Source organism: Acomys minous, assembly GCF_964271855.1.
Source record: "Acomys minous genome assembly, chromosome: 5".
In the NCBI taxonomy this organism is placed as follows: Eukaryota; Metazoa; Chordata; class Mammalia; order Rodentia; family Muridae; genus Acomys; species Acomys minous.
Genome location: NC_140494.1, coordinates 15,370,959 through 15,396,396, shown reverse-complemented (window position 1 = coordinate 15,396,396; position 25,438 = coordinate 15,370,959). Strand labels below are relative to the sequence as shown.

General features: G+C 44.5%; 1 protein-coding gene across 5 annotated transcripts in view; it reads left to right on the top strand.

Annotated features, from left to right (window-relative positions):
- The window catches only part of FAM171A1 (family with sequence similarity 171 member A1), a 120,345-nt gene that overhangs the window by 39,106 nt on the left and 55,801 nt on the right, over nucleotides 1-25,438 (top strand). The window contains exon 1 of one of the 5 annotated variants that reach the window (XM_084782990.1): nucleotides 16,242-16,260. The exons of the other annotated variants lie outside the window; for them this stretch is intronic. The gene's annotated coding sequence lies outside the window, so the exon portion shown is untranslated. Of the gene's footprint in view, nucleotides 1-16,241; nucleotides 16,261-25,438 lie in introns of those variants that run through there. 5 annotated transcript variants of the gene reach the window in all.

Sequence of the window (25,438 nt, the reverse complement as noted above, 5' to 3'; positions counted from 1 at the left end):
CACTCAGGAGACACAGTTAGAAGGGTCATGTGTTCAAAGCCAGCCGGGGAAGCAGTGAGTTGAAAACTGTGTTATATAATAAGATCCTGTCTCTAACTTTAAAAAAGAAAAGAAAAAAAAAGGAGAGGCATGATGTAGGGTTATGTCTCAGTTGATAAAACACTTACAGCACAGACGTATGGGCATGACTTCAGAAGCCCAGAGCCCACAAAAATGAAGAAAAAAACAAACAAACAAACAGGTGAAGTTGCACATGTCTGTAATCTCAGCCCTCCTGTGAAGAGACAGGAGGCAGAGACAGTAAACGTCCCAGAAGCTCACAGGTCAGTTAGCATGGCCTACACAGTAGCAATGAGATCGTCTCAAAACAGGGTCAAAGGTAAAGACTGACAATCAGGCCTGTCCTCTGACCCCACACTCATGTCATGGTGTGTTTGCTCACTCATCAACACACACAAACACACATGTACTAAATAAACACTAAATAGTACATGAATGTGAAAAGATAGAGTGATGGGACCCTCAAAGCAAGTTCTCTTCCCTGTAGGGGACATCGTTGCTCAGGTAGAGCCAAGTGGTTCTTTCAATCGCCTTTGAGTTCAACATCACTCCCCCACTCTCTTCCTGGCCTGACTGGAACCCAGCCATTATCCTGCGTGAACACAAAAGTGCAATGTGGAGATTAAACAAAGAAACGGGGTATTCACTCAAGGACTTATTCACTCTCAGAGCTGAATCCTACCACATGCCTCCCACAGAACAAGTTCTGTGAGGCTTTGAGTTCTAGCCGTGCCAAACACCCCAACTTGAGCTAAGCATGCTTGAAGCTTACGGTGCTGGGATTCCCAGCTTGGCCTGGAAAGGAGGCAGACCACTGAAGGGTGCTGGCATTGGGACCCACAGAGAAGAGGGGAAAGGCTGGGAGAGAGCAGAGGCCCAGACAGAGCCAAGACGGGGCTTGCAGGGAGGTAGTGGGATGAAGGGAGTAGGAGCTGATGTTCAGAGCACAGTGGGTTGCCAAGCTGGCTGAAGGAGGGTGTGAGATGAAAGCAAGCATTCCAGCCCATTCCGGCTCATTCCGGCCCAGTGCCTTTGGCTTTAAGTCTCATAAACAAATACTGCTTTTATTGTATAAACTAGTTTCGAGCTGAGCTTCTTATTAAGTTAAAAAGTCCTGTTGAAGAGGTATTTAAGATAAGACATTCATGGGACGGCACTTGGACAGTTTCGGCAGCATTGTCCATGTGCTGAATTTGCTTACTGAATACTTTGCCCCCCGAACGGTTGACAGAGTGGAAAGCCCAGCTCTACTAGAGATGGATCCTTTTACTATGTTCTCAAAATCACGATCCTTTAACAAAAAAAAAATCTCTTTTTATTCCACTTGTGTGGGAGGAGCCACAAAAGTGTGTGTGTGTGTGTGTGTGTGTGTGTGTGTGTGTGTGTGTGTGTGTAAGGCAGGAAATCTTCTACATGATAGACAAGGGGGAAAGCTGGCAGTTGTTCAGATTCCAACAATTAACACAAATGTCTCTCGTTCTTGCTCATCACATAATCCTAATAACAAAGCAAGAGCAGTCCCTGTACGGAAACTTGAAGACAGAAATCCTGGCAAAAATCTCTTGGAAGTCATCGGTGCTTTACTTTATAAAGCAGATAGTCTTCCTGACTAACTCCATGACAGTTTCAGAGCGATAAGCGCTCCCGGTTTGCTAGATCCACCAATAACCACATGGGACTGGGATTGGTGCCCTTGGCAACAGAGTACACAGCAAACAGGACCTCCCCTGCCCAACACACACTCAATCCACAAGTCACACGGCCCCTTGGGAGTCAAAGCCCATGTTTGGAGAGTTGGTTTTGTTCCCAAATTGCCGTCACCGGTTGAACTTGTTGGCAACTAGATGTTTTAATTAAACATTTCATAAACTATGCAAGGGCAGCAAGCAGACTAAATTTCCTTGAGAATAAATTGGAGCTCTGAAGAGACTCAATAAAGATCTGGCACAGTTTGGGTGCCACACTGCACAGTAAGATTGGAAGGGGCATAGTCGTGAACGATTAGAAGGTTCCTAAATCGGACTGCTCCATCCTACGATTTAGATTTCTCTGTGCCCTTTGGAAAGGTCAGTTGGAAACTGTGGGCAGTGCTTTCTGTATGCAGAGTAGGTCTCCACCAGCTAAAAAGGTAGGGGGGACAGGAAGCTCATCAAACTCTGTGTTATCGAGTGCATGCACATACAGGTGTGTGAGTGTGTGGAGGAGCCAGAGGATAACCTGAAGAGGTCTTTCCTCAGGTACCTTCCTCTTTGTTTTTGAGACAGAATCTGTCACTGGCCTGCAGAGCACAGAATAGTGTGTGAGCACAGCGCCAGCTGACCATCAAATCAGGGTTCTTCCTGTTCCTGCCTCCCTAGCACTGGGATTACAAGCACATTCCACCATGTCTAGCACTTTCATATGGATTCTGGAATCTAACTCAACAACTGGTGCCTGTTTGGCCAGCCATCTCCCAAGTCCTCATGTTCTCTGCAGTTTGTTTAATTCCTGTTACCATTTGCCATTAGCTTCTCTAAGCCTTGTCCCCCTAGATTGCCTTTCTTCCATTTTGTTCCGAATCTGCAAATGAGAGATATGTGTGTTGGATGCAGGGAATTGTTAACAGATGTTTTTAGTCAGTGTGGCTCCTATCCTGGTAGGAAGGATATAATGAGCTGGCTTGGTGGGTTCTTTTGTTGTTCAGTGGACTCTTATCTCTGCCCCCACCCCTCTGCCAACCTCCTCAATCTCCTATCTAAGGCTTTTTAATAATCACCTGTGCTTAAGTGAACATTATGGCATCAATATGAAACCTCTAGACATGCCTTAGGTAGATGTGTGTGGTGTAAAGCCACCACTGAAAGCAACTGGGTGCACATGACAGCCCATAAGGGGAGGCAAGCAGAGGGTGAATGGAATTAATACCATCACAAATGTTCTGGTAATGTTTAAACACAGTCAGTCACCAAAAGAATGTGGTTATTGTTTTGGATTTTCACATTATTTTCCATTATAAAAGTAAATGATCAATGTCTTCCCCCAAAGAAGAAATTAGACTGCTTATAAGTGTTGATTGTGTTTCAAAGAGCCTGCCTAGCCCAAGGATGGTCTCCTGTTCACACCCTTAGAGTGGACTTCCCTTCCTACAGGAAGAAGTGAGTGGAGGAAGAAGTCAGTTCTTCACTAGGCAGGAGGCAGGAAGATGCTTTTGGGTTCTATCCCCAGCTGTTCATGGTCAAGCGTGATACGTGTTCAATCTCCATCCCACCTTTGGAGCAAAGTTTCAACTCACATTTATCTCACAGTCATTCATTAGGCTTGCTGTGAATTTCGGGAAGTATAACCAAAAAAAAAATCACGATCGCACTCTTAAAAAATTGGCTAGCTGCCATCCTTTCCATTTTTGACACTCCATTTTGAGGTGGCCTGTGTCCCGTGTGGACTTTTCTGATGATGTATTCTTGGTAGCACAGAAAGGGGAAGCATTCTTTTAAACTGTGCTGTGTGGGCTTTTTTTTTTTTCTTTTCTTTTTCTTTTTCTAATTGTTGAATGTAGATTATGTACTTGCATAACACTGGAATCCTGACATAATGGTCTTTTCTTCCAACTATCACTTCCCACTTAATATAAGTATAATCGTAACACAGAGGTTAACAGACACCATGGGCTCTCGCACAAAGCTATTCTGATTCTGGACATATATACCCTGTGCTATTTTAGCCTGACGCCATTAAAATGCTTTTAAGTTCTGTAATTAGCTGTCCCTTTCCTAGTTCACTTTGGCATGGTGTACAAGTATATTTCTTATTATGAGCTGACTTCTTGGATAGATCTGTTTCCTGCAGCAATGAACATTCTGATTGTCTTATGGTCGTAGAAGGCATATAATTTTCACCTGCAAATGGAGACGTTGATATTTTGCCTTTATCCCCCAGCCTCTGACAGCTGACTGAAAGCTAGGTCTATCCTGAGGCCACCTCTCTGCCAAGGTTGAAGACAGACACTGATATGAATTTCCCATTCTGAGAGGTCATGTGGTAGCCATCTTCCTTACTGTGTGCAGCCATTTTTCATGTTTACTATTTGAAACATTAGTAGTTACTATCAAATGGTTTGGGGGAAGAGAGACCAGTAGTACCAACTGGGCATCGATGGATGTGTTTGAATGTGTGTAATATCTTGATGAAGGTAACTTGACCACAATCTGCGGCATCTCTACCTATATCCAGCTAGCTTAAGAGTTAAGTGATTTCTTTTAACTCCGCAAACTGACTCTAACATGGATGGAGTGTGATGGAAACGAATTAAAATAAAACCATCTTTTAAAATGTGTTTAAGATAAAAAAAAAACTGGTTTAAATGTTGGAGAGCATTCTGGAAAAAGGAAACCTGGTGGCGAACCAAATGGAAGTCCCTTGGCGGCCGACTCTGCCTCCAGCTGTATTCAGTTATTGAACAGCTGTCAAAGAAAGCAAAGCATTATTTGTGCATTAGAACAATTTCGGAAAGCTGTTTTTAACCCCCAGTGGTGTTTTTCTGCAGCCTTCTAATCTCTGCAAAGGTTTTAAAAGCTGTAATGACCCATGCTTGTATCATGCATGAGGTTACCACAGAGCCCAACATGACACAGTTATTCTCATGTGCAAGGAATTATGACCATTAGAATTTTATTTCCTGCAGAATTTTGTGCTGTGTCACATAATCACATATAGCTGTCTTGGCCCAAAGTCAGCAACAGTATCTACTATTTGTTTCTCAGCTACATGACAAATGTGCAAGACAGGAAACTGCACTGAATGTAGCTCATGCATAACAAAGTAGTTGGAAAGAACTCCAGGGTGAATTTCTGTCTGTACATTTCCTCTTACAGATGGGTTGGGCCAATGCAGTTTTATGAATTTGTAAATGATATAAAATACTTCCAATGTGGTGTGTCTTTTTGACTTGATACACGACACTTGTTTGCATGAATTCTAGGGATAAAACTCAAATCATTATGTTTGTAAGGCAAATTAATCTACTAACTCTACTGTCTTCCCAAGCCTGAGCTACCTTATTTCCTCTTGAAAGCTTTGTTACATTTTTATTGTAGTATTTCATATGTATGTATGTTCATGGGCCACCATTGCCAGAAGAGGGTAGAAAATCCCCCTGGGACTAGAGTTATAGATGGTTGTGAACCACTATATGGATGCTGGCAATCAAACCCAGGTCCGCTGGGAGAGCAGCAAGTGCTCTTAACTGGGGGAGCCATCTCTTCAGCCCCCACACTGAAAGCTTTAAATAGTTGCACCTGAAATGTTCAAAGAAAAGATAGTATCTGATTAACTTTCCCAAGGAACAAAGTTGAACGTTAAGGAAAAATCTTTTACATGGGGGACCATCTTGACTCAGACACAAAAGGGTCAAGTATAAAGTAAACCTCTGTGAATGTGCCAGTGAGTGCCAAGGTCAGTGAAATCTGCTCCTGTCACAACTCTATTAACTCTCAAATACTCTGTCTCCTCTTGATCTATTAGACAAAGGGGAAGCTGTCTGGATTAACAAGACTTGTCATGGTTCAACTGATACATTCCACTCTGTATCCCATACAATATGAGTTTAACTATTTAGAAATTCTAGAAGAATGTCATTTATGTTTATGGTTACTATATGGTCTAATTTTCATATTTTACACTACAGATAAGTATTCTTTACCTGTTGTTCTCAATTCTTCTCTAATTAAAGGGAATACTAATAGATAACTGCTTTGGCCAAAAAAAAATGGTTTATACATATTCTCTTTTTCCTGACATCCTTATATTAAGGTGCTGTTTGTCTGTGGACTGCAGCCTTGCCTCCCTGGACAAACTCCCATCATGCACCTCTCTTCCTGATCTCTCTCGATTTGTCTGCCTTTCTCTCAAGCCTCCCTTTCCCTCAACAGGCCAAGGCCATGCAGCTGTCAGCACCTTGTAATTTTACTCCAATGTCCTCCACATCTGTTTGGACAAGTTACTAGACATAACCTCTACTGGACACAAGCCCTTACCAGCTTCAGTGACAATTCAATGTTTAGTCCCTCCGTCTCTCTGGCTGGCTTCAGGGCCCTGGAGCAAGGTGAGGTTCAAGACATTGAATTGTGGGCCTATATGTGGCATAAATCCTTAATCCTTTGTCAAAAAAAATATGTGCATTTCTGATTTTGATCATGGATTTTGCTCAATTGCTCTCCGAAAGGCTTATTCTAATGTGTATTCCCACCAGGTGTGACAGTTGAGTTGACATCTTGCCACAGTTACGTCAGCACAGTGCATCTTCATGAATTTGATTTTTGCTCAGTTGGGTGGAAAATTGTATCTCATAGATAGCTTCTTACACCAGGAGTACCTTTCTCTGTGGTTCTGCTGAGGTCTTTCTTCTTATAGAAGCTGGGGGTAAATGTAGCTGGGTGGCGGCAGCATCCTCTTTCACTCAATAGAAGCCAGATGCCTTGCAGTCTCCCCTCACAACAGCAGGACTAAAAGAAGCCTTCGTTTGCCAGGCACTAACTTTGCCCCGCCTAAGGAAGGGCACCTAACACAAGTGCATGAGCATCAGTGACCTGGTGATGGGGGAAGCCAGGTGCCTCCCTTCCTGTACCAAAGGATGATATCCCAGTGGGAGCTTTAAGGCCTGAACAGAGGATCTAGTCTTTATTAGAGCAAGAACCATCTGTGCTCAACTCAGACAAACCTTTATGTACTTGCTCAGATGCTCACTGAGCCATTATGTATAGTAATGAAAAAAACTACAGATCCACACTAGGGGGTCTGACATCATATCAGTGTGTGTGTGTGTGTGTGTGTGTGTGTGTGTGTGTGTGTGTGTGTGTGCGTGTGTGTGCGCGCGCGCGCGCGCGTGCGCATGTGTGCATGTGGCAGGGGTGGCAGGCATGGATGCCAGATGTTAACATCAGGTGTCTTCGTCAGTCTCTCTCCACCTAAAATTCTGAGACAAGGTCTCTCACTGAGCCTGGAGCCTACCGATTTGACTAGTCTGGTTGGACAACAAACTTCAAGGATCTACCTTCTTCTGTCTCCTTCCTTCTCTGGTTCTGGGCTATAAATGAGGGCCACTGCTGGCTTTCATGCGGGTGCTCACAACCAAAATGAGTTCCTCATGTCTGCATAGCAAGCAGTTTACCAACTGAGCATTTCCCACCCCACTAGGTCGTTTTTAACATGAAATTAAGTGACAAGAAGAAGATTTTGGGGGTTAAATTCAAGTTAAAATGTATCTGTGGCATAGTACGTTTTAGGTAACCCATGCCTATAGTCCCAGTGCAGGGGTGGCAAAGATAGAAATCACCACAGATTTGAGGCCGGCCTGGGCTACATAGCAAGTTCTAGGCTGGCTGCATAGCAAAGCCCTGTCTCAAAAACACAAAACAAACACACACCAGAAACATGCCCTGTCATAGAACCTTCATGTCACACAAAGAATTGCAAAACGCTACAAACAGAATACTGAACACTGCGTTCAGATCATTCACAAACCCTACACTGTTCCGTTGGGATCCATTAGCCATGTGGGCATGGAAATTAAAAATGAAATAAATTAAAATTAAATAAGCAGTTGAGTTCATTGGCCACATGGAACATATATCCAGTATTATTAGCCACACATTGGTGGCTGCCATATTGGACACCACAGAAAGAAGTGTGTGTGTGTGTGTGTGTGTGTGTGTGTGTAGTGTGTATTCTAATTAGTGTTGTCCATATGTACATGGGTATAGGGCCATCCACTGTAACATGGACAACCTACCACTCCTGAAGAAAACTGCCTCGCCCTCTTCCATTAGCCATCAGCTGCCAATAGTGCCTTGGCTAGAAGAAGTGGGGCCTTGTGAGTCCTTGATCTTATAAGGTCTTATATAGGCAACTGCAACTGTTCTGAGTCCCTGAGCACAGTGACCCTGTCGTGACCAGAAGATCCTACTTCACAGGAGTCTCCCCCGTCTCTGGCTGTTACAGTCTTTTCACCCCCCCTTCACAGTTCCCTGAACCGTGTGGTAAAGGTGTAATATAGATGTGCTATTTACGGGTGAGCACACCAAGCGTATTTTTCCTATACTTTGACCAGTTGTGAGTCTGTGGTAACCACCAGAAGGGACATTTCTATCATTGCCAAAGTTAAGTTAGTTGACTAACAAAACGAATTCTAAAGCATTCCAAGTTTCCTCTTTCTCTCTCTTCTTTTTCCTTTGCTTTTCTTTCTTTCTTTCTCCCTTGTCCTTAATCTGACAATGTCAAGATTGATGATGATGGCAGTGTCATGCACTCAGGCCTATTGGATTGGTTTGTTTATAGCGTTGCCTAAGAGCGCCTACTTAAAACCCTATCCCAGCCACGTGGCTGTGGATTGCCCCATTGCAAAGCACATAGCCAGATGTCACGGCATGTCACGCCTGCACAGCATCAGTTGTGAGCAGTGAAAAATGGCTTCTCTGGGTTTGTTCACAGGAAATACCTACCAGGATATGGAGAAGCTTTCAGAAAACATGGCAGGAGGTGAGGCCCAGATTACACATACCATAGTGAACTCTGTGGCCTGAACTCTGCAGGAGAAATTCCTGCCTGCTCGGTCCATGGGCAACAGATGAATTCTGTTTCGCCAGAAACCCAACCATTCTTGTTAAGGAACACAGAAGCTTACGTCAGTCTGATCACATCTCCTGCAAATTATGATGTGGTTTCCATGAGCATGCTTTGTGCTCTATCCCTTCAAAGCTATGAATGGCAGTGTGACTAGTGAACGGATTTGTCTGCCATGGAGACCTGTGTTTATCTTCACCTTGAGAATGTTTACATACGCACTTTTAATTTCCCTCTGAGCCTGGTTGTGTATAAAAAGGCTTGGAAATCTGTGAAATCAGAAAAGTTAAAATCTACAAGTGCCTATGTCTCCTGCATGTTTACCATGGTCTGTCTAGTCCTTTATGGTAAGAAAGTTGAAATAATGGATTCGGAGGCAGCTGTGGCTTCTGTGTGCCCGTCAGTGCGTGCAGGCTGAGGCAGGAGGGAAAGCTTACAGTCAGAGTTAGGATGGGGTGGTCAGGGGAGGAGGAATACTGATTACAGAAGGAAAATATAGGGCAAGGAAAGAAAGGATTTCCCACTCTCCAGAGTGGTGCAGTCATAGAATAGCTGCCCAGACAGGGACATGAGTAGCAAGCACTAGGGACATGTCCGTCACCAGTGCTGGGATTCTCCTTCCAAAGGTGACCAGGCATTCTCCAATCCCCTTCCTCCAACTGTTGGCTCCCAGAACAGAGAAAGAGAGAGAAGGCTTCCCTCTGGCAGCTGGTATGGAAGAAACACTGCTGCTGGTCAGGGTGGGGAGGGTAAATGGGCGCCCAGGGAGGAGGAAATGGCTCTGTTCAAGCGTTAATAGACCCTGGGATTCCTGGAGCTGGTTTCTAGACCTGTCTGCCCTCTGTTCCCAGCATGCAGAGTGATGCCAAGCTCAGGCCAGGGTGGAAATCAGGTGTCATCTTGGAAATCCAGACTGCCTGGCTCAAAGTAAGAACCGAACAAGTACCAAACACAGTCTGGTAACGGCTGCTTTACATGCTGATGCCAAATCATCACCACCACCATCACCACCACCACCACCACCACCACCACCACCACCACCACCGTCCAGTACATAGACAGGCACTTCTGAGAGCCCTATCCTGAGCAGCATAGGCCCAAGGTACAGCAGGACAGAGTCCCCAGGAAGCTAGATCCCCAAGTCAGGTCCTTTTGTCCTCCACAGGACAAGCTGCACACTTGCAATTCTTTGGTTTTATCTTTTGCTAATTACTAGGTTTAACTGGGTTCTTCCATGTGAGCAGAGGTGGAAGTTACACATGGGAGCACAGGCAGCCTCACACTGCTACACCACTGAAGATATGATTTCCTTCCCTCAGGAGCCATTAATGGCCAGATTTCAATCTAATGCTAAACTCTTACATTTGTCTTAAAGAAAGAGAACAGAGACAATAATATATTATTAAAATAATATATGGAACTATGTATAATATATTATAATATATACTTATGTGATATATAGTATATAATAATATATTTTATTAAACTTGAAATGTGTATACTGGAAATAACCCCAGATAGCAGCATACATTAGAATTCAGCAACAAGGTATCAGTGAAGGTTGAGATATGGGGGTGACATGTCATAATGGTCATCACTCTCATTTGGGGGTTGGGGTTGAGACAGGCTTTCTTTGTGTAATAGCCTCGGCTGTTCTGGATTTGCTTTATAGACCAGGCTGGCCTGGAACTCACAGCAATCCACCTGCCTCTGCCTCCCCCGAGTGCATCACCCTCATTTCTTACTTTGCTTGTTTGTTTGGAGGTTTTTCAAGCCAGCTTATATAAGCATATTTATCTTCTTTCCTGGTGACCTTCTGACCTCATCAGCGTGAAGGCAGTGCCAGGGACCTGAGGGAAAGGCAGCTTTGTTACGCTGGAAAGTATATTAGATTTAACCAGTGTCTGATGGGATTTCACCTTCCTAGTAGCAGGAGTATGTTCTGGGCAGCTTACTTAAACTCTGTGTAAAAATGGTACATCCCTCATTGTAAAAGTAGCTAATCAGATGAAATGATGAATGTAAGTGTGCTCCGTAAGCTCTACAGCAGCACTCGTATGTGGGAAGATGCCCTTAGTGTCCTAGGACCATCACCACCTCATCTCTTAATCTATCACTTGTTTTGACACCATTTTCTTTGTTCTGTGTCTGCACATGTTCATGTTTGTGTGGGTACCTGTGTGCGCACGTGCATGTGCGCATGTGGGGGCCAGAAGACAGTATCTGATCTCTTGATCAGTCAGTGTCCACCTTACTTCTCGAGATAGGGTTTCTCCCTGACCTGGAACTCACGGATTCTAGTCCCTAAACCCCAGGGATCCACCTGTTCCCACCTCACCTATGGTAGGATTACAGGTGTGAGCCACCTGACCTGGCTTCTTTGTGCAGGTGTGAGAAATTATGTCAGGTTTCATGTTGGTACAGCAAGCACTTCCCCAACTAAGCCAGATCCTAAGCACCATCTTCCTTAGGGTGGGCTGTTAAAAAAAAAACTATTATCTGTTGCACATGGGGAGAGATGGTTGGAAGAAATATTCCGTGGATGGGCCAGGGCAGACCAGAGCTGAGTCATGTGAGTTTCCTTTCTTCCCTGAGCTCTGGGTGTTCTCTAGGGAAGAACACGGAACCTCCTTCCTGAGAGTCCTGAGAGCTGGTGGCGCCTGTCCTCCGAGCTGCTGTAGTCAGTAAGGCAAGAAGTCAGCACCTAGACTGAGCTGAAGCTAACCTAAGAGGCAGCCTGGAGATGGGCCTGAGCCCTCTGCTGTTTAATGACGGGGAGGAGATCCATTCATTTAGAGGCGGGAACAAAAGTGTTGCACAGGAAAGGCAAAAGTTGCTTTCATGCAGACTGGAGACAATTTCCCACTTTTCCAGCAAGTGAGTTAGGAATTATTAAAAGGGAATCTGGGTTGAATATTTTCCCTATCTTCTCCCTCCACTCCAATTCATTGAAATATTAAATGCAAATGGAAAATTTGCTGCAGTGGTTGGGAATATACTTATGTTGGCAGAAAGCATTGAATGTTTTCCATCTTGTGCTTGTAAAAAATAAATTCAGAAGTAAAAATGTAAAAATCCCCTTTGAGCCTCTCTGAACAGAAATGCTTAGACTGTGAGTATCGAGTGGGTAGCCAGTATTTTAAAGGGAAGGCTGAAAGTGCATGTGTTGTTTGAGGAGCCAGGATGCAGCCTCTGGGCAGACCTTTTGGGGTGCAAGTATTAAAAGCACAGTACAAATTCACCTTGGAGCCCTTCAGCGTCCTCTGCCCTGCTAGTCTGGACTCTGCCCCTCCCAAGCGTCTTCCAGGGACAGGAAGGGGCCAGTGGGGAACCTCTGAAACTTGCACCCTATGGAAACTTATGCAGGAAAGACTGTTTTGAACACCCACCAGTTAAGGAGAGCGTTGGGTGCAGGAACAAGCCAAGGTGAGTGAGCAGAGCTAGCCCAGGCTAGGCCAGTCACCACAGAAGATGCAACATCCATCAAAAAGACCGAACCAGTTTACTAAGCAGCCTTGTCATTTTTAAAGCATTTTCAGCCTCCTTAGGTCATCTTTCCCTTTTCTAAAAACCAGGAACATGGCTTTCTCTGCCTGCTAAGAGAGCCTGTGCTGTGTGCTTATCGTTAGGAAGGCGTGCTTGTTTCTGCTTTTATTTTAATCAATTGTCTTTTCCATGTTATCCAGCAAATGCCTTTCTCAGCAATTGTTTTGCCTCAGTCCACCCCACCCCCATGCAGTCAGCTCAACAGAAACTGGAAACTGGCCAATTCTTTTACATAGTTCATCTCTCAAAGCCAGAGAGCAATTTTTAACCAGTAGGCACCATTGGCTAGCTAAGCCTAACTCTGTTTTACTTCCAGGCTGGTCTAGGCTTGTGACATGCAAAGCTATAGATATTAGAGATTAAGGCTTAAAAATTAAATATATCTCCTGTGTTCTTCTTTTATCCTCATCAGAGATTCACCTGCTTAAGTAATAATTGGTTTTTTTTTTTATGTGTATGGGTGTTTTTACCTGCATGTATATCTGTGCACCATGTGTGTGCATGGCCTAATGAGACCAAAAGAAAGTGTCTGATCCCCCAGAGATGAGGTTACAAATAGTTGTGCGCTACCATGTGATGATAGGAGTTAAATCTAGGTCTTAGAGAGAACAGCCAGTGCTCTTAACCTCTGAGCCATCTATCCAGCCAGGACTGATTTAATAGCAATCCCATCTCCAGGATAGAAATAAGTTAACAGTCCTGAGATTCCTTCCTTCCCCTGTTTCCACATGCAGAAAGTCAGGCACAAAGCAGGCCTGTAGCAGCCGGGTGTCAACAGATTCCTCGCCACCACATCTTTACTTTCTTCTGGACTAGGATAACACCAAGCATCTCATTTTCAACTTGGAGAAACCACACTGTGGAGATAGCTCAGAGACTGAGTGCTTGCCACTCAAATGTGAGGACTGCGGTTCAGATCCCCTGGACTCGTAGAAAACATGAAGTACCAGGTGGGCGTGGCAGCGCACAGTAACTCTACCTTAGAAGGCGGGGCATCCCAAGAGCAAGCTAGCCATGTCTGCGAGGTGTGGGCCTCACTGAGAGGCCCCTGCATCAGTGAATGAGGAGGAAGATAATTAAACACCACTCCAAACATCAACCCGAGACCGCCATACCCATGTTCACATACGTGTGCCCACACACAGGCAACACATGCATGCTCACAAGGCACACCACACACCTAGAAAGAAGGAAAAAAGCACTCAGTTAAATCTCAGCCAGGACTGTAACAGCTGAGGCCTGATGGCGGTGTCTTTGAAATAGCAGTTGTGAGCGCATGAGCATCTTATCATTGTTTAGTTCCGCTAAGTATGTTACAAAGTAAAAGAGACTTGGCTTCTGCTCACTTCTAATTTGCATTTTACTTAAGTTTAAGTTATATGTGGCCAATAATTTTTGCCCACTCTTAAAACATAAAAAAATGAGCAGTCTTCAGAAAACTGAATAGTAACTAAATATTCAAATTATAAAACAGATCCAGGTTTTCACAAAGGATTAGCTACTCACATAGTGGTTGTACATATTTTATTTAGCATTGAAAAACTGGTGGTTATTTCTGGAAATACTGACTAAAATAGACTATTTAGATAACGTGTCTGAGCTGTCCCATGCCTGTAAACACGTTCTACTTTTAAGAACTAACTGTGAGCAGGTGTTTGCCTACTTACACAGCTTTCTCTGGAGAAGTCCTCCCCCTCACATTTATTAGTTTTTGTAATGAGGTAGTGGTATTGCTTCCTGGCAACATAGTCTGTGCGCATCCTTAGTGAGTCCATACTGTGTAGTATGTAATCTGTAAGTGGGAAGTGGAGTGTAATGTAGTCCGTGTGGGTTTCATATGTGACAGTCACTAGCTTTAAAAGATTAATGCACGGGTAAGGACAGCAAGAGGGTGACAGACATGTGAAATATTTGCTAATTACTAAAAGCCAGCCCAGTCAAATGACTCAAGAGGTAAAAATAAATAAATAAATAAATAAATAAATAAATAAATAAATAAATAAAATAAGAAACATTTGCTGCAGAGCCTGACGGCCTGAGTCTGGTCCCCAGGCCCATAGAGAAGAAGGAAAGAAGAACCCTCTGGCCTTGTGAGTTCCATCGCTGGGACCCACATGACCCACAGTCATGTGACTGCAATCCCAGTGCTCCTATAGTGAGCCCGGAGTGGAGACAGACAGCTGTGACCACCTCTCCCGGGGTGTGCGGTGCCAGAGGTCCCAGGAGACTCACCTCAGAGACAGCGTGGAGGTTAACAACTGATTCCTGAAAGGTTGTCCTCAGACTTCCACACTCACGCCCACACCCTTGACACACACACACAATTAGTTTTTAAAGAGGGTGAACGTCTTCACGTCCCCACATTGTCTGTGCTACTGAGTAAATGCTATTTATTCATTTGTTGGTTGCAGTATTAGAAGAATATCATGGGGGAGTAAATAGTCTCCCTCTAACTCCTTCCGCATTAAGATGAAGTCTTCACCCGTGGCTTATTAGAAGTCTGTATGCCATACACCAATGTCATGGGGCCAGCCTGTCAGTGTGGTCACGTATACAACATCCAACAGCACCATGTAAATAAGTAGGAAGTTAAAGGGTTTCTGCTGGTTCGCAATTTCCTATTTTTAAAAAAAAGTCCAAATATCTGCTCTGCTCTTGTAGGGTCAGACTGGTAGATTCACCCTTACACTCTGGGGTAGTGCATGCAAGCGGGAGATGAGGTCACCCGACGGAGAGCATTTTGACATGTGTTGGTTCTAAGTTAATTTCTACACCCACAAGATAGAACCACCCAGAACCCTTGGGAAGAGTCCTCACACTCAGCTCAGTTATTGCATGCTCTTGAAGCGGGCTTTGAGGTGTGAGTCTGGTACTTTAAGGTTGCCAGTCAACTTTAAAGGAAGATCTAGGCCTAAGAAAGCAAAATAAGTTGTGCTAAGTTGGCTTTTATCCATGACAGGAATGATTCTTATCGTCTTTCCATTGCATAATTCTAATAGCTTAAATGTGGCTTTTTCAAAGAAGAACCAAAAAATATTATTCCCAGCCTCGTCTCATCCACCTGACATCAGCAACTCGCACTCCAGTTAGTGGTGGCTCTCGCAAAGTGTGCTCAATTCAATTCCCACCATAAACCAAATAAACAAACAAATAAAATCCAGATCTTAAAATCTCCTCCGTCAAGTTGTTCTGACTACATGCTTCCAAGCTAGGGGCCATTCTTGGCAAGAGATGCGAAGTAAGTCACACACCGAAACCATCCCTCACCTAGAGTTACCATATGTATGTGGATTTTGACTAGTTTATGAGTCTCCTTTAGCTCATGTCCACGCTCTCGGGCACTTTTAACTGAAGAGCACTTTTCCTCACTCCCTTGCTTGCACATGTCCTCTAGTGTTGATAAGTGGCAGAAAATCGAGTTATTCTTCCTCGTTCTGTTCCCACATCACATCCATGCACCAGCCGGTATACGAGCTACCCCCACAGACTCTGCATCGGGACAGCATTTCTCTCTTCGTTCTTTTGTCCCGCAGTTGCCTTCTACGGGAGTCTGTCTTGTACAGTGCTGTATGACAAACCACTTCCCTCCCCTACTTAAAATCTCCAGGGCCCCTCTGCCCGTCAAAAGTCTTTCATTGCTGGCCCTGGTCTGCTAGTTGTTCTACACGTGACCATAATCTGAAGGTGACTTAGAAAGTCGCCCATCCCATGTGAGGCTGACCCCACTACTGTGTGTCCTTCATCAGAAATGTTCTCCTTTGGGTGGTTAAGCATTTTCTATTATCTACAATCTATTATTAGTTTTAGAAAAAAAAATCTGTCCTCAAAGCTATAACTAGCCCTCTAGCCAAACTCTGTTCATAACATAGCCTCAACCAGGGCAAGGTTGAGCCATCTATTCCTTAATACACATTTTATTATTATTATTCAGGTAGGAAGAAGCTGGCCAATCAAAAGACAGTTGTCACTGAACACTGTCTGTTATGGTTCCCAAGAGGAAGGGACATGCTAAACCACTAAGAAAACAGCAGCACCAGCAGTCCGTGAGTAGCAGAGGAAGTGAGTAAAATGCAGGAAGAGCTGTAAGAGAGAGAGAGAGAGAGAGAGAGAGAGAGAGAGAGAGAGAGAGAGAGAGAGAGAGAGAGACATAGAGAGGGAGGGCAGGGGTTGTGTGAAAGGAAGAGGAGTAAGGATCAGTCATGTCAACCAACCATTTAGGATTGGTTAATTTGAGTATTTTAAATCCATCTAGAGTTTAGAAGCTGCCTTCATTCCTCTGGTTTCTGGCCCTGGGATAAGGGCAATGCCACAGCGGCCTAGAATGTAAAAGCACTATTGGAGGAGGTGATTAGGGGCATGCGCTTTGGGCTGGCCAGATGCTTATAACAGTCATGCATAGGAGTGAGTCATTTACTATCTCTAGGAAATAGCTCTTCTAGAGGACAGTGGTTTCCTCTGGGGTCAGCTAAGCTTCAAGATGTCAGAGCATCAAGAAGACAGAATACAAAGCCACATCCACGTACCTGTTCATCCTTTTGGTCCCATGTCACCGGTAGAACCAAGGGCTCAAGATGATAGCACAGTTGAGAGCCCACTGTTTCCTCCCCCATAAAGATAAAAACCTGGACATTTCACACAGCTTCCTCACAATCCCCAGTCCTTCAGGGCCACTTTCCAGCGGGAAGGCGCATTGTCTACCACAGGGCAGACCCTCAGCCTGGACACTGGATGACTGTCCCACTGTGGCTCCCGTTCAAGGAGGTCTGCTTAGCAGCCAGATCCCAAAACTTTGCTTTAATCTCTTTCACATGTGGACTTCTCTGCCTGTTTCCAGAGTCCTAATGCGTTTGGCTAATGGCCTCTTTCAGGGACATAACTATTGGCCCCGAAGCTTTCCTGCCTTCAGAGTTCCTGGTCTGAGCCAAACAACTCCTACATGTGGAATCCACGTCCGTGATGGGCAACATGTAATAATGCCTTTATGAAGGAGAACTGAAAGCAGCACCATTTTCCAAGTCTAACACAAGTTAGGCAGAGTCGCCTTTGGAAAAAAGAGCTAGTCAGGAAGGCGGCCACAAAGGGGTGTCTGGAGCTCTCATTGTTCAGGGTCTAAGAAATACTTTATTCACATTGCTGCCAGGACATGAGCAATAAAGGTTAAAAGGTGAAAGGTTAATCTACTTGGCACTGATCTGTGAATTTAAACTGTGTGGAAAATATTATACATTAGTATTTACTATGGGGAAAAATAATCAGAAACAGTACTTTGCTGTTTGTAATAGATTTTACCCCCATAGATGAAGCAGGATATTTCAGTTGTGTTATGAAAAGTTCTAAGTTTCTCAGAGAACTGTATGTTGGATTTCATAAATATTGGTGTTAATCGCGCCATTGTGAGGCTTCTTAACTTGTAGGCGTGAGCATAGTTCATAGTGTGCTGCCCCGTTTAAAAGGAGTTAGTTTGAACAGATGTGAAAAGAAAGATGGGTATTTGACTAAACAAAAGAATATATTTTTGAATGCTAAATGAGTAGCAACTGGTCACCTACTTAGCATATCATTTGAATTCTGCTCTTCAGTGACCTAAATGTGGCCTCCGCTGCTTACAGTTCAACAGGAACTAAAAGGATCAGTGCTTTAAAAATGAAACACTCACCAAGGCTTGGAGAAGACAAACCTCTGGTTCTACTTCTTCCTGATGTTCCCATGGGAAAGGCTGGACCGGTGGAACATTCTAGAACAACATGTTAAGCTAGTGAAACAGAACTCTGGCTGGTGGGAGGGAGGGAGTGTAGCATGAACAGTAGGAGTGATTAAAGAACAAGCTTGGCCCCTACCAACCAGGGTTGTTAAGGATCTGAAAACCCGTTAGTGAAAGGACACACACTTGGTGCCTTCTTACCCGCGATTTTCTCTGACCCCCATGACCCTTCTCAGACCTCAGCCTTTCTCCTGCCTCGCTGCATAATGGATGGGATGCTTTGCCCTCCTGAGTCAGGACTGTCTAGAGCCTAAGAGTCTAGCCTTTCTGGAGGCGAATACCTTCTCCTGGCTTGGTTGTACAGATGCTGGGAGAAGAGGTGACAGACCATTTATTGATCATGGTAGAAACAGTTGCCTGAGCCTCAACATCCTTGCATCACCTCCCTGAGCTCCACTTTCCACAGCGGCCCAGAGAAACCATGATGATGTGTGCACACAGTGGGGTGCTTTACATGACAGAAACCCCAATCTTTCCTAGAGAGCAGTAAGCATGCCACCCTTGGCTATAGCAGAAGACACCAGCTCTGGTTTGCCTGCTTATTCACTGGACAGATAGCCTTAAAAGGTAACCTGGGGCCCAGCACGATTACTCTGTGGTGAAGTACTTGCCTTGGGTGTAAAAGGCCCTGGGTCCACCCTGCAGGTCACAGAGGGCATGGGTGCCTTGCTCCCATGCTGTGTGGCAATGGAAGAGGCACACCATGCTGTCACTATTGTGTATGACAGAGAAATAAGAATTCTATGCACTCAGCAAGGTACAGCCAACTCCTCAATGTAGCCTGTCTGGAAGTCTCTTACAGTGTTCCTATGGGCCCTTGGTGATCTTTTAGGAGTCTAATGCTGGCTGAGATAAGCTGATTATAAAAATATCTAATATGTTAATTAAATTAATTGATGAAAAATATCTACAGTGTATCTCACTCCATGAAAAAGGCACCTTGCACTGGTACCTCATGGTAGCTAAGAGATTGTGGGCAGAGACAGTGCCTGTCTCCTACACAGTAGAAAATTTTACTTTGAAACATTACATAAGTGGCAGAGCTGGCACTAAATACAGACTCCAAAGCTCTGTGCTGTGAGAGGCATACACTTTCACCTCTTTCAGTTCTCTTTGATTAAGAAGCTGATGGTGAGGTGCTAATTGTGCAGTGGTGCTGGTGGGTAATGGTGAAAATGGGGGGAGAGTGGTACTGATGGGGTGCAAATAGCAGTAATGAGGGTGACAGTGTTAGTGGTGCTATAGATGATGGTGATAGTGGTGGTGGCTGTGGTCATAGTGATGGCTTTTCCATTGTGTTTCACCAGGTAAAATGAGTGCAGTGCCTACCATGCAGGCAAGATCGGGAATACCCTACTAGCAGACAGGGTACAAACATTGTTCCCCGTCAGTCCTCCAGCAAGTCCCACAATCTCTTCAAGGCAGTTGGCGTTCCTATTTTATGAACAAATAATGGTGGGCTACAGAAGCTGTAAGCTTTTTCAAGGCCAAATGCCCGATGAAGCTAGGAGCGTCGAATCCATTCCCATCCTGCTTTGCCACAAAACGGACACTCTCTCCAAAGATGTTCCTAAAGGGCCCTAACGCGGCCTCAAGTGTCAGCTCCGTCGGAAACACGCTTCGTGATGGAGCGGCTCAGCGCAGCTTGTTAATATCTTCATTTCTTTGAGAGATAAACACATATGTGTAACTTAATCGCCACATTGATTAAACTCGAGCTTCTGCAGGGGTATTTCAAGTGCCAGGGTCTCACACACTTGAGCCATTCACAGCCTCTTCAGCTGGCCCTTTCTTTCCCATTTTTTTTTAAATTCTTAAAGTAATTAATGAGTCCGTTTCCTTGCAATTGCCTCCCACTTAGCACTTCCTAAGCAGTCTCTTCCCTCGGGGAGATGTGACTTGCTAAAATCACCATTATCATTCTCTTCAGATCTCAAGGCTTCGTTCAAAATAAACGCTACGCAGTTTTGCTCTCGCTGTATCCCTCGGCTCCCTTGCCCAAAGGAAATGATATAGGTGGATCTGGAAATATGCGCACAGAATTTTCCCCCCTCCCCAGGTTGCCTTGGTAACCATTGCACTAGCGTCTTCCCACAGATGTCTGAAGCTTGGCTAAGGTGTGCACACCAGCTTTACAGACATATTTACCATTGCTCATTAGCCTCTCCCATTCCCAGCATCTTCCAGATCTGCGTGGAAAGAATCTGCTTTTGTGGACATTTTAAACCACCAATGAAACAGTCGTATTTTAAAGTTGGCCGTTGTTGCTATTTCCTCATAGGCACACGTGGGTTCTCTGGTTACCGCCATGTTGTGTCATCAGACCTTTCTTGTTCAGTCATCCAGGGCACTGTGTGAAGCTCAGCAAACACATCTCCTGTGTTTGCGTTGCTATGTAATTACCTTTATATAGCATACCGTATCTGACAAGGCCTATGGATAGTCATCAGCCTTTATGAGCAGGCGTCACGAAGCTAGGACAGGCCATGACTTTTCCCCCTCTTAACCATAGTTACTATGTTTGCATAGTGCTTTAAAACTGTCCTTAAGTGGTCCCTGGTACTGCATATGGAAGGCCAGGATCATATCAGTTTAGTTTGCTGTCTGGTGTACAACTGATGAGCTTACTTGTCTCGGTGAGATCATAGGAACATCATGTCTCTATTTTCCCCATGAGCACGTGGTTCTGTGTGTAAATCACGCAAGTCCAGCAGTAGTTTTCAAATGACCCTGAGATGTTTAGCTCAGTAACCCCTTGGTTAGTTGCGGGAGTCCGGCTACTCTACATCTGTGTTAATGGCGGAGTGCACGTGCTGAAACAGCCCCTTCCAGCAATCTTCATTTTTATCACGTACCGCAGCGGAGTGTGGATCGCTGCTGTTTACCTTAGCAGCGGGTGGACAGACGGACTTAACAGGGTCCTTAGCCAGAAGGTACAGGAGGTTGTTGATATTTTCTGTTTTTGTTATAGTGCCTTTAAAATGAAAGGTCTCCTGACACTTGAAAAGTAGAAAGGAGAGGTAGGTAGGTGTGTGTGTGTGTGTGTGTGTGTGTGTGTGTGTGTGTGTGTGTGTGTGTGTGTGTGTGTTTCCTTTAATTGGTACATTTTTATGAATATTTGGTATTCTGCATTTCAACATTCAGACAAGTGGGTTAGAAGTGGCCACTCATGGCATGTATCTTATGATACACCTTACAGACAGACGGGAGAAGAGGGAGAGGAATCCACTGGCTAGAGGCCCTGAGATCTCTCCTGGGCACCCCAGAAGTGTATGCATCAGAGGCACAGAGATATAGGGAGGTAGCGGTAAGAGAGACCGTCGTGTGCAGAGCCTGTCAGGACTGTGATGGAAATACGAAACCCTGAGAATGAGCCAGCAGTGCTCACTGGCTGCCTGCAGCCATCTCTTCTCTCCGTTTCCCAAGCTGAAGCTGTTGTGTCTGCCGCCTCTGTCTCTCTCTTCCTGAGCTGCAGGGTGTGAGTCGGTTGCCTGTGGTGGTAGACCATCAAAAGGCACAGGATGGCGTTCTGAGTCCCCAAGGGCTGCTGTTGAAGTTTGTCTTCTCCATGCCTTTCAAGGGAGTGAAAAGGAAGTACAATGCCCTGGTGGACACTAAGGAATGCTTTTTAAAAATAAACACAGCAGACGTAGGAATTCTCTATCAGGCTTTATGACCTCACATCAACAGAGAGGTTCTGGGGGACTCTTTGCACCATCAACAGCAAAAGGTGTCTACATGGAGAGCAGCCTCAAAGGGCTAGTCAGGGAGCCAGGAAGCTTCTCGGGCCTCACACTGAAGAGTGGCTGCACTGGGCATTCTCCTTGGGAGGCCAGCACAGAGGTCTGACCTCTGCATAGCATTAAACTGAGTATCCCTTTTAGAATCAGACGTGGGGATTGCCAATCTGTAGGATGGCTGGGAAAGGAAACCAGCACCATACAAGTTAAAGCAGACAATCACTGCACTATATTCTGTGTTAAAATACTACTTCACTTTATATATGACACAACAGTCTTTTTTTGAGACGGGAAATTGCTGTTTGTCCCAAACTTGACTTGACCTCACAGAGTTAAGTGTTACAGGTGTACACCACCACACCCAATTAATAATCTATCACATAATATCGTATGAAGTGTATAATGTATAGGTCTTTATATATATGTATATATATATGTGTGTGTGTATATATACATATTTATATACATATATGTATGTAATTTTAGTGGACTTCATTCTCTAAGATTTGAACATTTAAAATTATCCTGTTTAAAAAAAACAAAAATATATAAAGTACGTGTACACCATATGAAAATAGAGCAAGTAAGTTATGCCAATATGAGTGACAAAGTACATCCTAATCTTATCAGCTCATTAAGTCAAATAAGACTTTTGTGTTTGCAGAAGAAATAAGATAGCTCTGTACCCCATTGGCCACAGAGGAAGAGGATGCAGGCAGATAACTCTGTACCCCATTGGCCACAGAGGAAGAGGATGCAGGCAGTCCTGATGCGACTTGATAGACTGGGATCAGTTGGTACAGGAGGAAGCCCCCCCCTTTCTGAGCACTAGAGGAGGGGGATGAAGGGAAGAGGGAGGGAGGAGGGCACTGGGAGGAGACGAGGGAGAGGGCTACGATCTGGATGTGAGTAATAATAAAAAATAAAATAAACTTTTTTTTTAAAGAAGTAAGAGACTGACAGAGCTGCCCCGCGCTCGGCGGGCTTCCTCCAGCCTGCTTTTGCTTGCTGTGAAGATTCAGATCACACACTGCTCTGCCGAGACTCAAGTAACAGGGCACACATATCTTAGATAAAATAAGAGCAGAGGTCTGGTATCATTTTAAAAATAAACTCTCACTTTGGAAAGCGGTTTAAGTGGTCAGGTGGTCGCTTGCTGTTTTAGTTAAGCGAGGTGAAGCCCACTGTGAGTCTGCCCGCTGAGGCTAGGTAAGCTACTCGTGGTGCGGGGGGCTAGGCATGGTGACCTCCTTCTTGGCTGCTGGGCAGTTTCCGGAGCTCCAACAACATGACATCAGAGCCCGGGCTGGTCTGTAAGGTAGACGTGGCTTTCTTTCTACCAGGCTCTTAGGACCAAGCCAGAGAAATGTCAGGTTCCCTGCTAAAAGAGACTACTATGGAAACTCAGCTCAAAATTATTCAAGGAAAGAAAAAAAATTAAAGTCCCTCCCCTCCCCCAAAAATAAAAATAAAACCAATTTGAAGAAATACAAAAGAGAAGCAAAAGTGCTAACAGGGAGCCAACAGCGACACAGAAATCACCACCATGCAACTAAGTCAGGTCCACAAACTTCGCTCTCCCCTCCAAGACAAACCGGAGTTTGTTAGACTAGATTTTGAGAATGGAGAAATGTGGGGTGTCAAACAGCAAGCGAACATGCTTTCCCAGCTATGTTCCCAGGGAAAACCTCAAGTGTTCTGGAAAGTTCCACAGTAGTGGCCAATTTTAAGGAAGCAATAGAAGATGTTTAATTTTATATTTGGATGATATATTATAAAATAAATGTATTCTGTCATTCATATAAAAATAGAATATATATTATTTAAAGATGAAGGGGGCTGGGAAGAAAACACGCATGTTTTCTGCTTTTTTGTGTCTTTGGGCAATTTTTGTCAAATCCCAATTGGGGGAGTCCCTGCATGTGTGGGGACTATACACCATAGTTCAGTCCTCTTGTCCCTGCAATTATGTCTGCTTTTAACTTACTGCTTAGAGCTGCCTCCTCCCAAGCCAACAATTTGAAACAGCCTTGTTGCACTTTGTTCTAAATCTGTGCAGTTAGCAAGGAAATGCCTAAAAGATAATGCTGGACTTTTGAAAGATAATGTTTAGTTTTCTGCCCACAAAGCAGATGCTCCCGTCCTGCTTAAAATGGACTAGTCTGTGCCCACAGAGCCATACTACTCACAGTTGCCAAGAGCAGAGGCTGAGGAAAAGTTCCTCAAAGTCCACTGTCCCCTCCTTCCTGACTCTGCCACTGGCTGAGCAAAATCTGAGTAGCTAAATTCTTGACTGGGAATAATTCGCTGTATGAGTGTGTATGGAAAGAGGAGGCCTGAGCAACCACCTCTTGGGTCCCCCAGCCTGAGCAGACAGAGTGGAGCTCATAAGGGTAGGAGGAAGGCCAGGGCATGTGGTTGAAGACAATACTCCTTAGCAGTCCTCGGTCAGTCAGCCAGGGTGGCCCGGTATCCAGGAGAGCAGACAACACTACTCATCCTAACAGTTGTCATGAGAGGAGATTCATAAAGCTTTTGTGTGGGTCACAGAACTTCTGAGAAGGCAGGCTCAAAGCCAGAGCAGCGTCCGAGCCTTATGGTAGGACTGTTCATCCACAGACCCAAATTTAACAACTCCCCTGCCGTCCTTTGGTGAGAGGAAGAGGCTGCATCTGCCCTCCAGATCGAGTGCAGTCTATCCACCCAGCAGGGGCAGCGCTATGTCCTTCCCCCTCTATGTCCCCAGGGAGCCACTGTCAGCCCTGCTTGTCATTTCTCCCTGAGAGCACTTCTAACTGGACCCCATAACCCATAACTAGGGCAGCGCTCATGTAATGAGTTCCAGAAAGCCACACCCATCCTTCCCAACAGTGGTTCTGACTGAACCCCACATGTAAGTCTCTCTCCCACCACCCCCACATCAACAAATGCTGCCATGGCTTTTCTGGGCTCCTTTTGGTGTTACTTTTATACTCGTGATCTCAGTCGCATCTGCTATTTTTTTCTACACTGTGCTACCCAATTTCATTTTCTTTACTCCTCTGGATGTGAATAGATCTCCCTTCTGCCTGAAAAAACAAACAAACAAGCAAACAAACAAAAAATGGCAAACCCCTTTAAAACCAGGCACTTTATATTCTTTCTTCCTTTTTACATATTTTACAGTTCTTAGTATCACCATAGCTGCTCAGTTCATGTTTTCTGATTAATTAGAGTTCATTATCTGAAGCAGCTTTTCAAATGAAAGTTAATAGTATTTATTTTCAGAATAGTGAATAAGAAATAAAAGAAACAAAACTAGAAATACCTTGTCTGTGTTCCAATAAAGCTTTATTTATAAACACTGAAATTTTCACTTACAAAAAGTGATTTCTTTTCCAGACATTTAAAATTGTAAAAGTTACTCAAAAGACAGAGCCAGGTGAATCTCTGTGAGTTCTAGACATGGTCTACACAGCAGGGCAGATCTCACAGCAGGGGGGGCAGGGGGGGTGGAAAAAACATTATCCTTTGATGGCTCAGTTGGTAAAGGTGCTTGCAGCCAAGACTGGCAACCGAAGTGCAATCCCCAAAAAGAGAAAACCGACTCCTGAGAGTTGTCCTCTCATTTCCACACTTGTGCCATGGTGTACACACACACATGCACACGCACATGCACACAAACACACTAAATCAATCAATGTGGGGTTTTTTAAAGTTATCTTTAGCACATAAGCCATTAAAAACAGCAGGCTGG